The sequence below is a fragment of the Desmodus rotundus genome, chromosome 9, assembly GCF_022682495.2.
Source record: "Desmodus rotundus isolate HL8 chromosome 9, HLdesRot8A.1, whole genome shotgun sequence".
NCBI classification, from domain to species: Eukaryota; Metazoa; Chordata; class Mammalia; order Chiroptera; family Phyllostomidae; genus Desmodus; species Desmodus rotundus.
Window position 1 is genome coordinate 12,664,950 of NC_071395.1, and position 16,285 is coordinate 12,681,234.

The window sequence follows — 16,285 nt, forward strand, 5'->3', positions numbered from 1 at the left end:
GTGCCATGGGAAAAACCAGGCCAGATTGATCCTCAATGATCTATAATTGGCTGTGTGCAATGTGCACCCACAGTGTTTGTGTGTATTGCACACAGGATTATTGTACCCATTACTATACCCACGGTATGTAGCCATTAGACCCGTGCACAATGTGCATCCTTATTTTTCCCTCAAAAATTTGGGCAAAAAAAGTGTGCATTACACAAGGTAAAATACTCTAGTTGTACTTGGTTGGTTTGCTCCTTGTGGAATTCCTACAGTGCTGGAAGTAATACAGTATTAATTAAAAGCTCCCTAAATCTGATGCTTCCTTATTTCAAGTAAGCTGTCCCTGTCTCTCCACGTGACAGAAGCATTCTGAGGGTGCCTTGTCAAGCACATTCCCAGCTACTGAACTACTGCCAGGTGGGTTTGTATCTCTTACCTCACAAGGTTATGGACAAAGCTTATATAAATCAGAAAAACCCATCAATTCTTCAGGAACCTTCACTGCAGGTGCAAGAGATGTGTGTCCCTGTTTTACAGGAGGGAGAACTCATCGCCAAAGCAGCACCCAGCAGGCTCAGAGCGTCCCACACAGCTGCCTGCACCAGAGGGGGTCTTCCCTCTCCCTTTCTCACAGGCTTCTGGCCTTTGGCCATCTGATAGGAACTTCCACCCTTTCGAAACTACTGAGGAGTAGCTGCAGCTCCTCCTCACCCCACCCTGTCTACTCTCCCCTGAGGGCCAAGTGGTCCCTGTCTGCTGGGTGAAGGTGGAAGGAGTCAGCAGGAGGAACTCCACTCTTTCTGCCTCTTCCTTTGTGGGTCTCCTTGTCTGAGGATGGGTGTGTTGTGCTCACCTCCTGCCTCTTAGGTGGCAGTCACAAGGGGAGGTCAGAGCCCACCTGCAGTGAGGGCCAGGTCTAAAGGCCTGGCTCTCACTTGGCTGCGATGGAGGGGCATAGTAGACACAGCTGATGCAGCTGTTTTGCTCCGAATGTACAGCATACATGTGTGTGTGTGTGTGTGTGCGCAGAGCCACCTTCCCCTTAGGTGTGGTGACAAAGTTTTAGACGTGGGGAAAAGCATAAGAGAGTCTGACTGTGCCCACAGTGAAGCCTCACTCTTCCAACCAGCTATCTCATTAATAAAACATATTTATAAAACCTCCAATTGTCTGATTTCTGCAACTGTTTCTCAGTAGTCCTATTGAAACTATAATATCTGCATGCAAGTCATTCAAACTAATATTCAATTAGCTATTCTATAAATACCCAAAGGGAGGGAGGGAACTAGTTGACTCATTCCCATATAATGAGTGAATCTATTGTACATCATACAATTAACATTTCCCAACCATCCACCATAAGCCAGTCTAAAGCCAAGAGAAACAGTAGGGCCATCCGAGATAAGTTCTTAGGGTGATATCAAGGGTGAGGATGGAGACCTCAAACTCCGCAATCCAATTTACAGTGGATTTTATCTCAACGTCAGACAGACTAGGAAACGTCCCCCCCTCCTCCCAGTGAACCTGGGCTTCTGTTGGTTGCAGCATCTGTTGGTTAAGGGGGTGGCTCAGGGTCATGCATGAGTTAATCCTTTCTCCACCTCAAATATAAGATTGTGGGCTGGTTACCTAAACTCCTTTTTCCTGCAATTCCTTATCTGGAAAATTGGGGCAGTATCTCTTATCACTGTGAGAATGAGAGAAGGGTGTAGAGATCTTAGAACAATGCCTGGCAGGTAGTAAGCCTTCAATAATGTCAGCGATTATTTTTAGTAGTCATAAAATATTTTTCTATCACCCAAAATATCTCATGAGAATGCATCTTCAGAATGTTTCAATGAGAAACTGTGCTTTGCATTTAAAATAATTTTGTTTGGCAAACATTTTAGGAAAAACACTTTAAGTGAGAAACAGTTCTATAACTTTCTAGCAAATATGAATTGGAATTTACTTGTTAAAAAATAGAAATGCCATATTTATTGCTTTCCCCACCCACACCATCTCAAGGAACATTTCTTAGTGGCTTTTACCCAAAGATGCACGTCAGACCTAAGATCTAGTGACAACTGCCTCTTGAAAGCCTGGACGTGGGCCCCAATGAGGGGGCATTTCTAATTTTGAAATGGGCCATGTAATTCAAAAGCTCATGCTTTCCAGCAAGTTGCTGATTGATCATTCACTGATCAAGCTTGGTAAATAAAAAACAGAACCTAAAAATACCCTTTGAGTTTGAACTAGGGGCACTGCAAGCAAAGGAAAACCCAGAGTTATATATGTGATTACATAATTATGTATTTAATTGGTTGTTTGAAGTAAAATTATTCTGAAATCTAGGGATTTCTGTTTTCTTATCTCATAAACTTGCTGTTATTACCACAAAGAGCAGAATGCTTCCTTGCTGGTTTTTTTTTTAAAAAAAACACTGGTCATTCTACCATCTAGGAATTTTGCAATCTATAGAAAGAGCTACCAAGAAAGAAATTCCTGCCTTGGCTGGTGTGGCTCAGTGGGTTGAGCTCCAGCCTGCAAATCAAGGGATTGCTGTTTCGATTCCCACTCAGGACACATGCCTGGGTTGTGGGCCAGGTTCCTGGTTGACGGCATGTGAGAGGCAACCTCTCCCTCCCTTCCCCTCTCTATAAAAAGGAATAAACAAAATTTTTTAAAAAAGAAAGATATTCCTTTGAAGGTCACACCAGCCTTCATGTGGATTTTCTGTAAAATTAAGGAGACATTTTTTATGTTAGCTAAGTAAAGGTGACATAATAAATAATGGTCATTTAGGTTCTATTCCTCCCCTCCATGTGGAGCGTCCAAGTGAAGGGCTCCTGAGAGCACCTTTGACTGAGTCAGTCCTCTGTCTTTTCATGCCCGGAGACCCTCATGTCACTTCATACACTTGTCATAAACTGTTGCATTTCTATTTGAACAAATTAACTAACAGTCACTAACCTGAAGTTTATCCCGCAAGCCAAAAATTTACCAAATTGGAAATGTGGATTTCAAACTTGGCATATGAGCTCATGGGGAGAAGAATAAGAACAGAAAATTCATCTCTCTCATTACAAACCTTCCATCTGCACGGAAGAGATAGGAGTCTCAGAGCCAAGGACCGAGGCTAGTATCCTCGGGAGGTGGCCATTAGCTTCCAGACTCTCACACTCATTTACATAGTAAAGGCAAGGATGGAGGCAGTGAGTCAGCATTGTGTAACATAACTGGGTCCCATCTTCTCTCTCCTTTTGGAACTCCAGTGCTTTCTGTGAGTGAGAACTCAGCTCCATAACAGGAGCCCCCTACACTGGAGAACAAAATATCCCACAGAGATTCGCTCTCTTGCGTATGCATGTCAAGGAGGAAGGGAAGTAGGAGCAGCAGATATGGAAGCTGACATAGGTGTTCGGTGGAGACCCTGGTGTGCAGAGCAATGAGAAGGTGGTCTCAAAGGGCAATGAGATGCCCATGACCAGAGGGACCCCTGGGACCTGAGCTCCTGTACAACCATGAATGCACCTCCATTTCTCCAGGAGGTGTGGCTCCGCGGCTGCTGAGATGGTTTCCTGCCATTCTTACCTTTCTGTCTATTCTTATAATAAGCCCCTAACCACCGAATGGGTCTGAGTCCCTTGAACCCAAAGACTCAAACACCGGACCACCCTTTCTATCAAGGATCTGAGGGCTAGGTGGCAATTCAGTGTGCCCATATTTTGTTGGGACTCCTACAAAAGGAACCTACTTGTTGGACCCTAACAGATCCCCCAAAAGAATGTGAAATTCTCTCTTCTCGGTAAGGGAAATAATAAAAGTGCAAATCTCTAGCTTCCCCTGGATACTAACAGACATTCCTTTTCCTGGGGGAAGTGACCTTTGGGTCATTGTAGACTATGGCTTCAATATTTAAAAGGGAGGAGTGTAGCTAACAATATCTAGCATTGACTGTGTAGCTCCATAGGCTCTGCACCACACTTTCTAATCTAATCCTCACCGTTGCCCTCTGAGACAGGTGTCTTACCCCCTTTCCACATTTTAGTCACTAACCAGAAGTCACACAGCTAGTGAGTAGCATTTAAACTCAGTTTTAACCCCAGAGCTTGAGCTCCTAACTAATGTGCTGTATGTAATAGGAGCAAACCCTGAAGAACACATTCCATCCAGTCTCTGGATGGGACACTCCCTTCTCAGCATGTCTCCCATCAGCAGGTCCAAGGAGCAAGCCACATCCAGCCTCGCTGGACAGCAGCCAGACCCTCTCAGTGGGTCGCTGGTGACATCCACACTGTCTAGTGGGACCACGATAACTTCTGGGCTCCAGTAAATCACCTTTTGAACATTTTAACTGAGATTTTTAGAAGTCTCTACCTGGTTCTCGCAATTTGCTTCAATTTCCAAGGTATTCCTGGCCTTAGGCTTTTTCCCCTCTGGGGAAGAGAAGGCTTTATAATAAGATTTTATGAGATAAGAGAAACAGGCGCACCATGGCGGCAGCTTTAAGACAGCAGGTTGCTGTGACCTTACGTGGTGGTGAGACATTGGCAAAAAATAAGAATGAGTCCCCCAATCAGGTCTCTAACTGTGTCTCCACGACGGGGTCGGACAGATGCTCTGGCAAAGCCCATGCAGAAGGCATTGTTCCCCCAACATTGCCAGTCAGTAGCAGTCTCACGGGCAGGACCACCAGCAAACCCCCATCTCCACTCCATGATGCTAAGCCCCCACTTCAACACGCCAGCACCAGTGCTCAGTCAACAGGACGGAACTGGAGAGAGGCCGTGATCCTTTCCAGTGCTTGCGGGGGGGGGGGGTGGGGGTGGCATTTGCATTCCCATGCTTCTTCCTACTTCACGAGATCCTTCCCACCACCTCCACGGAGGCCGTGTCAGAAGGACAGCTTCCCAAGTCAACAACCACTTCACAAGGAGGAAATCCAGGGATTTTTTTTCTCTCCTAGCTACCTATTCACAAATATACTTATTCTTCAGTTGTTTGTAATGCGAATGATACTTTATTTCAACTCATGTATACAGCTCTATACGTTTCACAGAAATGTGTTTGCTTTTACACGCAGCTATGTAAGATCACACCTCCTGCTTAAACAGAGTCAATCTGGGCCCTTGTTTTAGTATCCAGATTGAGAAAAACAAGCATATAGACCAAGAGAGGGGAACAGGGATTCTCAGGGAAATGTGGGCAAAGTGAGCTAGTGTGGGGGAAGGGCAGTTGTCAGAATCACCTGCAAGATTCAATCAAACTGCCTCTCTACCCCTTCTCCCCCAGCTCCCCCTCTCTCTACCACTCCACTCTCCGCACCCCAGGAGGAATCATTACAATTGAGAGCACATTAACCCCTCAGATGCATCGGAGTGGAAAAAAATCTTGAGTCACTAGAATGTAAAATATTTTCAACAGAAAAGAACAACAGCTAGGTCCCTGGGAATGAAATCCTTTCGTGCCAGATATGATTCTCAGTCCACAAATTAAGGTGTGCCAACAGTATTAAATCTCTATTTTCTATAAATCTGCTATATGGGACTTGGTCCCCCCATCTCTGCATGCTCACGAGAAAATAGAATCTCTGTTGTTCTTGGAGCCTCCCCACCCTCCATCAAGGTCACGTCAGGGGTCCAGCATACCCTGCAGTGTGAAGGCATCTGTGCAGGTGGAGAACTCTGGTATTTGTCTCACACAGGTTTCTGCTAAGGCTTCACTGCCTTTGGTCCTAAGGGCTTTTCAGGACTGGTGGTACTTTATGCTTCCAAGTCACGCCTAAGATGGAAATCTTCTGTAAGGAGGCTCAGGGGTCCTGTCTACCTGGGTAGCGCACACAGGGCTTCCTCTCTGGGTTCGGCAGCCTCCTTTCTGCTCTATTCGAAGGCCCTCCTTGATATCCAGTCCTGGTGCAGGAGACTGTCTTCTAGTCTGGGAAGGGCTCTTTTTCCTTCTGTTTCCCTCTTCGCTTCTTCTAAACCCTTATGCTCTTCCTGTTCTGCAAACCTTTTAAGTTCTACTATGGGCTCAGGCTTCTGGAAACAAAACCCAGAAGTTCTTGGAGTTGCCTCTTTCTGTCTCCCCACACCACTCCCCTTAAGGCAATGAAACACAGAATCAACTCAAGTTTGAGCAAGGGAAACATACAGAAAAGAAAATATACATATAAATTAGTGACCCAAAACATTCTGCCATCACATTTTTATACCGTCTTCATTGGTGACTCCCAGTTCTAGTTTCCAAATATACTTAGAAAGATGTTTGTGCATTGTGGCAAAAGTCCTCCAAAACTTTAAACACCGAGTTAATGCTGATGAAATTTAAATTTTTAAATATGGATAGTGGTTGAGATTAAAGGTCAAAGAATTAAGAGCTGCAGAAAAGCTTTGTTTCCATCCTGTTTGAAAAAAGCTGGATACACTTCACATTAACAGCTTTTCTTGAAGCTGTCAGAGAACTAATACAGGGTGAGGCAAAAGTAGGTTTATAGTTATTCATATGGAAAATGATATAATAATTAAATATCACAATAGAAGAATAAACTGTTTCTTGTACTCACAAAACCTACTTCTGCCCCACCCTGTACTGCAGGCAAAAAAGTACCTTAAAGCCAAGAGAAAGATGAAGGCCGGTGGGAGAAACGGGATTGAAGCATTTGCTTACTGGAGACAGATGCTGCTGAATCCCATAAAAGCTGATAAGAAGATTAAACTACAATTCTTTAAGGAATTGTCACCAAAGGCCAAGTGTAGGCTAGCACGAAGTGTGAAGTCTCAGGGGGCTGCAAACATAGGAGGGCTCACATCCCTTTGCAGGGTTTTCCTCTGAGAACACCAGGTGCTTGCTCCCAGGAAAGATCAGGAGGAACCCTCCGAAAATACCCTGTAAGGTGCTACCTGGGGGAGGAGAGGAGCAGCCACTACCCAAGTCACCCTGAGACATCTCCTGTACCTTCCCTACCCAACAAGTCCTTAATCTGTGGAGGGAAGGAAACCAATACTGTACCCTTGGGGCACTGGTGGCAACAGACTGCAGCCAGGAGAGAAGAGTTGGGGGGAAGGGGGAGTTCTCCCGCGGAGGTGGGGGAGGGGGGAGGAGGACCAGGAATGCTTGCTGAGTCCAGCACTCCAGCTGGAGAAGGGGCAGGAACACTTGAGACCCGTTTCCAGTGTCTAAGACTGATGCTTCACAAGGACCTAAGAGGCCAAGCCTCCCTACCCTCACCACCGCGGTAACAAGGGGTGAGGTGGGACTGCTGAGAGATACAAGACAGAGACTCTCTCACAACGTTAGCCTACAGAGAGTCCCAAAGTCGGGGGGGCGGGGGACAGAATCCAAGTGTCACTAGAGGAGTTTGAAGCCTCGGCAGCACTGAGGATAACCATGGCAACCACAAACCTCCAGTCCAATTTCTGACCAGATTAACATAAATTGTCACATTAAAGGCCTAGCAGAAGGAAAGGCATGTTCCTCTCTTGGCATAAAAAATATTTACTTAGTTTCCATTTTCCTATACAAATGTTCACCTTTCAACAGAAAAAACTGCATGGCATACAAAAAGGCAAGAAAAAACAGTCTGCAAAGACAGAGCAACCCTCAAAACCAGACTTGGACATACGTTGGATTTATCAGCCAGGGAACTTAAAATTACTATGGTTAATATGTTAAAGGACCTAATGGAAAAAGTAGACAAAATGCAAAATCAGATCATCTCAGTACAGAAACAGAAACAGTAAGAGAATTTAAAAAATGCTAGAAAACAAAAACTCAGTAACAGATATAAAGAATGTCTTTGACAGGCTCACCAGTAAACTTGACGAAGTTAAAGAAACAACCAATGAAGGTGAATGTAGGTCAATAAAACTGACCCAAACTGAAACACAGGTAGAAAAAAACAGTGCGGAAAGAAATCAAAGAAAGTGTGGGGCAGTATCAAACAGTCTACTATAGGCGTAGTTTCGAATCTCGGGGAGAAAAAAGAATGGACAGAGGGAGTATTCAAGAAATAATGGCTGAGAATTTTCTAAACTAGTGCCTAATACCAAACTATAGATCCAAGAAGCTCAGAGAACACCAAGAATAAAAAAAAAAACCAAAAACAAACCAAAAACCAAAGCAAATAAAACAACAAAACAAACAAAAGGTAAAACTTCAAGACATACCAAAGACAAAGAGAAAATCTTAAAGGAGCCAGAAAGGAAAACACAATACCTCCAGCTGAGCAAGAGTAAAAATTACAGCAGATTTCTTGTGATAAACTATAGAATCAAGTAATATCTTCAAGGGACTAAAAGGGGTGAAAACATCAACCCTGACTCCTGCATCCAGAAAAATGTCCTTTTAAAGTATAAACATGATAAGACCTGCTCAGAAAGAAACGTGTAGGGACCTACCTACACAGCCGGCCCACCTTATAAGAAACATTAAAGGAAGTTCTTAAAGAAAAGATACACGTCAGAAAATTGAATCTGCACCAAGGAATGAAGAGTGTCAGAAGTAAAATAAATGAAGGGCTTATACAGTTGCTTTTGTCTTATTTTAATGGCCCTGAAATACCCGACTGTTCACAGCGACAATATTGATGATGTACTGTGTGTGCACAGTGTGTCTAAATGCGCAACGTGTGAGGACCGGTGCACGTGACCAGGAGGGAAGAACTGAGGATATTTTGTTACAGGGTTCTTGAACTACACACATAATAGTATAATACATTTGAAGGTAGGTTCAGATTTTTTAAAAAATGTATATCGTAAACACCAGGGCAACCATTCAAAACGTTTCTGAATGTTGAATTAAACCCAGAGAAGGCAGGAAACAAGGTTAAAAGAAATAAATAGCAGTAAAACAAATAAAGAAACAGCTAGTCAGACAGTAGATTTTAATCCCATTATATCGATGATCCCCCTCAGCGTGAAGGGTCTAAACACACAGTTAAAGGATAATGACATAAACACTGAGACGCCATAATAGCATGATAATGCATTTTAAAAAACAGAAATGATCTGAACTGACCCAAAACAACAAGACCCGAGAACATTCAGTCTGTGGGAAACCCACTTTAAATAGACGGGCACGTGTAGGTTAAAAACCAAAGGGTGGAGAAAGATACGTCATGTAAACACTAACAAAGTGTAGACTTCATAATAGAAAATATCATCAAATATACAGAGGATATTACACTATGAAAAAGAAGTCAATTCTCCAAGAAAACAGAACAATCTGAAATGTGTATGCACCCAACAAACTGCCAAACACACGAGACAGAAACCGGCGGGCCTTCCAGGAGACAGAGACAAACCCGCAGTTTCAGATGAAGACTTCAACAGTCCGCTCTCAGAAACTGACAGCACGAGGAGGCCGGAAAATCAGTGAGGATACAGACGACTAGAACAACACCATCAGCCAGCTTGTCCAATTTGACAGTTACGGAGCGCTGAATCCAACAGCAGCAAAAGGCAGGTTGTTCTCCAGCGCACAAGGAATCTCTCAGACATAAAAGTCCTCAGCGATTTAAATGAATTGAAAATATACAAAGTATATTCTCAAACCACGTGGAATTAAACTAGAAATTAATAATGGAAAGACATCTCATGTTTGGGAATTAAGCAACACATATCAAATATAATAATCTATGTATGGGTCAAAGAGGAAGCCTTCAGGGAAACGGAAAAATATTTTCAACCAAGTGAAGATAAAAATACATCAGCAATTTGTACAAAGCAGCCAAAGCATCTTAAATGGAAATTGATAGCATTAAATGCTTATATTAGAAAAGAGCTGCAGAAAAACCTGAATTCATGGACCTGTTCTTTCACCCTAAGAAATTAAAGGGGAGCAAATTGAGTTAAGGCAAGCAGATGAAAGGAAATGATATAAAACAGAAATCAGTAAAATTAAAAACAGAAAAATATGCATTAAATCAATTAAACCAAAAGCTGATTCTTTGACTAAGTCACAACATCAATAAGCTTCTGGCCGGGCTGACCAAGAAAAAGCGACAGACACTACTCCCTAACACCTAGAATGAATGGGGGGACATCGTGCCTTTCTCACAGGCGCTAAAACCCAGTGAGGAAGTAGTACAGACACCCCATGTTCACAAACTCACCAACTCAGATAGGACACACCAGTTCTCTGAAAAGCCCAACCCACTAAAACTTCCTTAAGAAGAAACACTGAACCTGAACAGTCCTATATCTATTAACGAAGTTGAATTTACAGTCTAAGGACTTCCAAAAAGAAAACTCAGGTGGTTTCACTAGGAAATTCCATGAACCACGTAAGGAAAGAAAGAATGTCAGTTATACGCAATATCTTCCAGAATACAGAAGAAAAGGGAATATTTTCCCAGCTCATTTCATGAAATCAGCATTCTCCTGAGGCCCAAACCCGACTATAAGTCGCCTGAAACCTACAGGCCCAGGGGCCTCACAAACGTAAAGGCAAAAGTTCTCAAGAAAACATAAGCAAGTTGAGTCTAGCAATATTTAAAAGGATAATGCATGATCATAACAGATAAATGCATGAATACATGTAAAAATAAATAAACACATAATCATAAATAAACTGGCCTGATCCCAAGAGTACCAGGCTGGTTCAAATTTAAAAATTAGATGATAAAATCACCATATCGACAGCGTAAGAAAGAAAAGTTACTCAAACTAGATTATAAACCTAAACATCAAATGTAAAACTATAAAACATCTAAAAGAGAACAGCAGAAAGTATGTGTCGTCTCAGGTCCGGGAAGGAGTTTTAGATACCGAATGAAAAACACGATCCATAAAAGAAAAATTGATGAATAGGACGTTTTTAACACCTTAATCTTTTCTCTGCCAAAGACATAGTTAAGAAAATGAAAAGACAAGGTGCAGTCTGGGAAAAAATATTTACAAATCACATCTGACAAAAACTTGCATCCAGAACTGATAACATCTTAAAACTCAACAGTCAGAAAAAGAAACAATCCAGTTTTTAAAATGGGCCAACGATCTAAACAAACACCTCGCAAAAGAAGATATCGATGGCAAATAAGCATATAGAAGATGCTCAGCGTCATTTGCTACCAGCCAAATGCAAGTGAGGTCCGTCGTGTGCTAGCACTGCACGTTTATTAGAGTTGCTAACCCAGTTCCGGTGAGGATGCAGGGCCTCAGGAGCTCATCTCTCCCGCTGCACCCGAGCATGCAGAATAGCGCACCCCCCGTGTCGAAGGACAGTAATGGTTGCTTCTCATAAAGTCAGATACATTGATTACATGACCCAGAGACCCCGCTCCTAGGTATTTCAACTCCAAACGAGTTGAGAACTGATTTTTACACGAAAACATATATAAGGATGTTTATAGCAATTTTATTCATAGTTATCCCAGACTGGAAACAACCAAGATGCCCTTCAACAGGGTAATGGATAAAGGAACTTGATATACCCATAACAGACTATTACTCAGCAATGACAATGAATGAGCTATTGATTCGCACACAATAACATCAATGGATCTTAAATACTTTCTGTGAGTGAAAGAGGTCAGACCCAAAGGCTATGTGTTGTATGATCACATCTTTACGAAGTGATGGAAAAGGCATCTCTATAGGGACAGAAAATAGGTCAGTGGTTGCCATGGGTTAGGGGGAGGGGACAAGTTTTCTACAAAAGGACCACATTGGGCAGTTCTTAGGGTGATGGAATGTTCTATACAGTACTGGGGTGGTGGATACAAGAACCTGTATGTTTATCAAACTCCATAAAACTACACACTACAGAGAATGAACTTAACTGTAGGCACATTAAAAAATAATCAACCAGGGTGCCATTTCCCATAGGTATGCAGAATAAAACTGTGTGCTAAGTAGCAACTTTTAAAGTGTATCAAAGAACAGAGGAAACAAACAGCAAGAAATGGGGTGCCATCACTTCAGGAAAGGGGGTGTGTAACCTTCCCGAGTGTCACTCGAGCAGCCTGCCTGCCTTTGTCTCCCTCTGTAGGCCCAGGGTTGCAGTGCAGGGCTTCCCCAGAAGAGCAACGGAGGGACACACTTTTAGGGATAGGGAAACTTCCGGGTTGTCAACTCATAATGTTGTCTTTAATCGTTTTGTTTTAATAGGTAAAAAAGATACAAATGTATGTTTTTATGCCAATAATTCTCGCAGTTATGAAACCATAACAAAATTACAAATTAGATGTAAAACTGCAAGCCCAGCAAAGCTGGATCCAGTCCCATCAAATTGATGAAACCAAGTCACTGCTCACAATGTGGATGGGTCTTCAGAGGTGGGTGGGCCTGGCTGGGGGCAACCCCTCAGTGCTCCTGCCTTATTTTCTCTACAAACAACTGCGCAAACCTCGTTTTCCCAGCACACCCTGCTGTCCTGCACCATGGCTCAAAGGGGCTGGGAGCCACTTCCCACGCGAACACCACCCTGGCTACTACTAGACCCTGTTACAATGTGTCTACTCCCATCTGAACCTAGCCTGCAATAAATAAAATTTAACTTAAACTTGGTCCTTGCCCTCTGAGGAGCCCAAGTGTGCAGAGATCACGATGATGCAAACGGACATAACCTGTCCACGTTCTGGGGGAGGAGCTCCACCAGCGGTTCTGAGAGAAGGCTTTTTGCCAGGTTTGTCCCGAGTCTTTCCCTGGCAAGAGGAAGACGCAAACACCGCCCTCAGGTGGGATTTCAAAATCTTGCCCCACTACACTGATCTGTTTTGAACCGTTTGGAACTCCCTGAGGTCACAGGAATGCTTTTTACTGGGCTTTCAACACAGAGAAAGAGAAATCACTGATGGGCGGGCCGCACCCACAACACCAATTTCAATAGAAAGCTTTAAAACGTCGTTTGACCCCTGATTCTGTTGATTACCTGTGATTTGGAGAAATACGTGCGATAACAATGAACAGGCAAGTGTAAATTCTGCAGTAATTTTTGCTGTATTTCAATGGTGCGGCCCGTTTTTGCCCCAGTCTGTACGATGGCAAGTTGTGGGCTGGACTAGAGCTGTGCCAGAAAAAAGACGCGTCCCGGCATTCTTTCCTGGAGTGCTGAGTGTGGCTCCGTGGTGGGCAGCTCAACAGACAAGACAGTCACAGATCTCCCTGCTGCCCTGCTGCCCTGCCCAGGCCTCCAGTGCCACGCTTGAGAAACAGCGACGGGGGTACATGTGTGGGTGGCGGAGCCAGGTCCTGGCCACCATGTTCGCCAGCTGTTTTGTCCTGGGGCAAATGACCAGTCTCTCTGCACTTCCATTTTCTCACCCGTAAAGTAAGGTGAGAGTGACAAGGGTCAAATGAGGAGAGGCAGGGAACATCCCGCAGAAATACTTGGACAACATGCTCTGTAAATGTCAGCTCTTGTTATTGTCATACTTAACCCAGTGGTTTGGAATCACCCAGCTCCTCAACTTGCTTTTAACTCGGCTGGTCCATGAGTTCTTAGAGGGCGGGAACACCCTTCTTCCCCCGCCCCCCTGTACCCACATTCCTGAGCACACAGCACTCAGTCGAGGTGTTTTGAACCGAAGAGAGAGAACAGAGTTGGAAAACTGTTCAAGAGAGAGCACACAGATTGCGGCCGAGCAAAGGGACGAAAGTGAGCCATTTTCACTAGGGAGTGCAGGACTGTTAATGCCTGGGTGCCACCTTAGAGTCAGCCTTGCACACAACACATTTTCACCTCAGCTGCCACTTTAACCAATCACTCCTCACAGTCTCTTTGGGTGGGCAACTGTGGCGACTCTGTAACAGGTCGTTTTCTCTGCTGCAAAACATATGCTCATGAGCAAACCAGTTTTTAAAGAGCCTCACCTCAGGTGCTGGAAATGTTTTGGATCTGGGCATTGGATATACATCATGTATCTATGATCTTCCCACATGCACACTTTACTATACAATGTTATACCTCAAAACAAAATTTAAAAAGCCTTTGCCATCGACAGCAATTCAGTCTGACGTATGTTTACAAAATTACCTCTGCTGCCCTGACAGGAAGTCCTTTCCGTGGTTCACTAGCACACAAGCAGGGGAAATCTGTGACTCACTTTGAATAGGCAAAGGCAAAGCTTCAAAACACTTTGTAAGAGAGCACTCAAAATTAACGTGTGCACAATTTAACCACCAGAGGGCGCCAACACAGCCAGAACGGTAGGGACAGACTGACCTTAGCAAGCCACCAACCAAGCTTTTCAGACAGGGGCTGCAGAGTTTCCACGCAAGCAGGTATCAATTTCTTGGTTCCTAGGAGGTCAAGGGAAAATTTACTGAAGTCAGATTTAATTCATGGCTTTATTTTTATCCTCAACTGTAGACATGTGTGAATAATCAGGGGCAACCGTCTCTGGAGGCATCAGCAGTAATAAATGCCTAGTGAGGCAATGGACACAGAAATAAGGAGAGCTCACCTTTGAAAATCACTTTACAGCCTAGGAAGAATCTCCAAATATAGTAAGTGCTGGCAATTGTTCTTAATACAAGAATTTAAATTCTAAATACAATCTGTGCCCGGTGGAGATGAAAAAGAAAATAGTTCCCATTGCACAGCTGTAGGGCCACCACTGGTGTGTATGCAAATTAGGAATCGGCACGCCTCCCAGGTCCAGGGCGTGGCTTGGCGAGCACAGCATGGGATGGTTCCAGGCCCCACTGCCCCTCCCGGGCAGCTCTGTCCACAAACGCACACACGTATGTGGCAGCCCCACGTGGAGGCAGTGGTAGCTCCGAGGGGATGCGTGGGGGAGTTTTCAGTCCTCCCTCTCCCCAGTTCTTTGACAAGGACAATGTTATTTTCTTAATCTCATGTAAAATGCAGCTGCAAGACAAGTTGCCCACCTGCCCCATTCCAATCAGAATCCTGTTTTTAAGGGTTTTCTATAGGGAGATTCTGGGCCCACCATGGAGCTGTGGAAACGGACATTTCCCACCCATTTCTCCTCTGCTTCCAGTCCGCCCCGCTGGAAGGGTCTTGCTCATAGTTTCCAAGTTGCTTTCTTCCCTTTATAATTTCCATATCCTGATCACTCCCCAGCTCCTGACTTTTGTATTCGTGAGTGTCTTCACTGGCTACAACTCTGTGTCTAAAACTCTTTGTAACAGGAAACGGCGAGAAAGCATTTATTTCTTCTGATGCCTTGGGTGTGACTCTCTCCCAGCCTTTACCTGACCTGACCTCACAGCGGCGCTCAACCCCTTTGATCGCCAGGTCCTTAGGAAACAGCTTTCTCATTGGCTCCCAGGGCTGCTACTTCTCAGCCTCTTGCACTGACGACTCCTCATTTTCCTGATTTCTAAGTGAGCGTTGACATGCAAGAACCATCCTCTCCTCTGCTCTGCCTACACCGCTGCCCCTGGCTTTTGCACACGCTCTGTCACAGACAACTCTGAAGTTCGTACCTCCCCCAGCCTCTGCGCTGCACTCCAGACTCACATTCAACTCAGCATCTCCCACCGACAGGTTTAGGGTGCCTCAATCCTGACGTGCCCCAAAGCAAACTCTTCATTTTCTTCCCCGACTGTGTGCTGCTCCCACGGGCTTCCTCACCTGAGCCAAGGGTAACTCCTTTTTCAGGTTCTCCTGCCAAAACCCTGGCGTCATGCTTGGCTCATCTCTCTTTCTCTCACTCCCACCTCAGCAAGTGCTGCTGGTTCCAGGGTTGAAACAGGTCCAGAAACTGGATCCTTTCACACCACCTCCTCAGCTATCACGCAGGTATACAGCAGTGTCACCTCTTGGCCTGGATTCTCGCAGCAATCCTCTAATTCACTTCCCTGACCCTGCCCTTCCCGCCACCCTCTCCCCACCCCCCAGCCCGAGGCAGTCTTCTTCAGTGCAGCCAGACCAGTCCCAAGTGGGCCTCAGAGAGATGGTCGCCTGAGACGGTGTGCACTCTGTCCCACCTCCCAGGGTGAACCTGAGGAGCCTGAAAGGGTCTGTAAGGCTCTACGTGGTCAGCCCCTGCTGTACTTCTGGGCGTCGCTCAAGCCTCACTGCCCTTAATGCGCCTCCCTTGAACACGCCAGACCTGATCCCACCCCAGGTCGCCGTACTTGCTGGCCTCTCTGTCGGGAACGCGCTTCCTTCACATGTCCTTACGCTTGTTCCCTCAGGTCCTTTAGTCTCTGCTCCCAAGTCATCATGAAAGATGGGCCTTCCCTGGAACACTCCATTAGATAGCACTGCGCTCCTGTCCCCTGACTCCCTGGCCCTGCAAGAAGTTATTGGGAAGAAGTTATTTTTCTTCCCACAACTGCACAGCACTGGGGTCCACCGCGTGCATGGGTTTGGGTGCCTGTGTTACACACACACACTTATATTT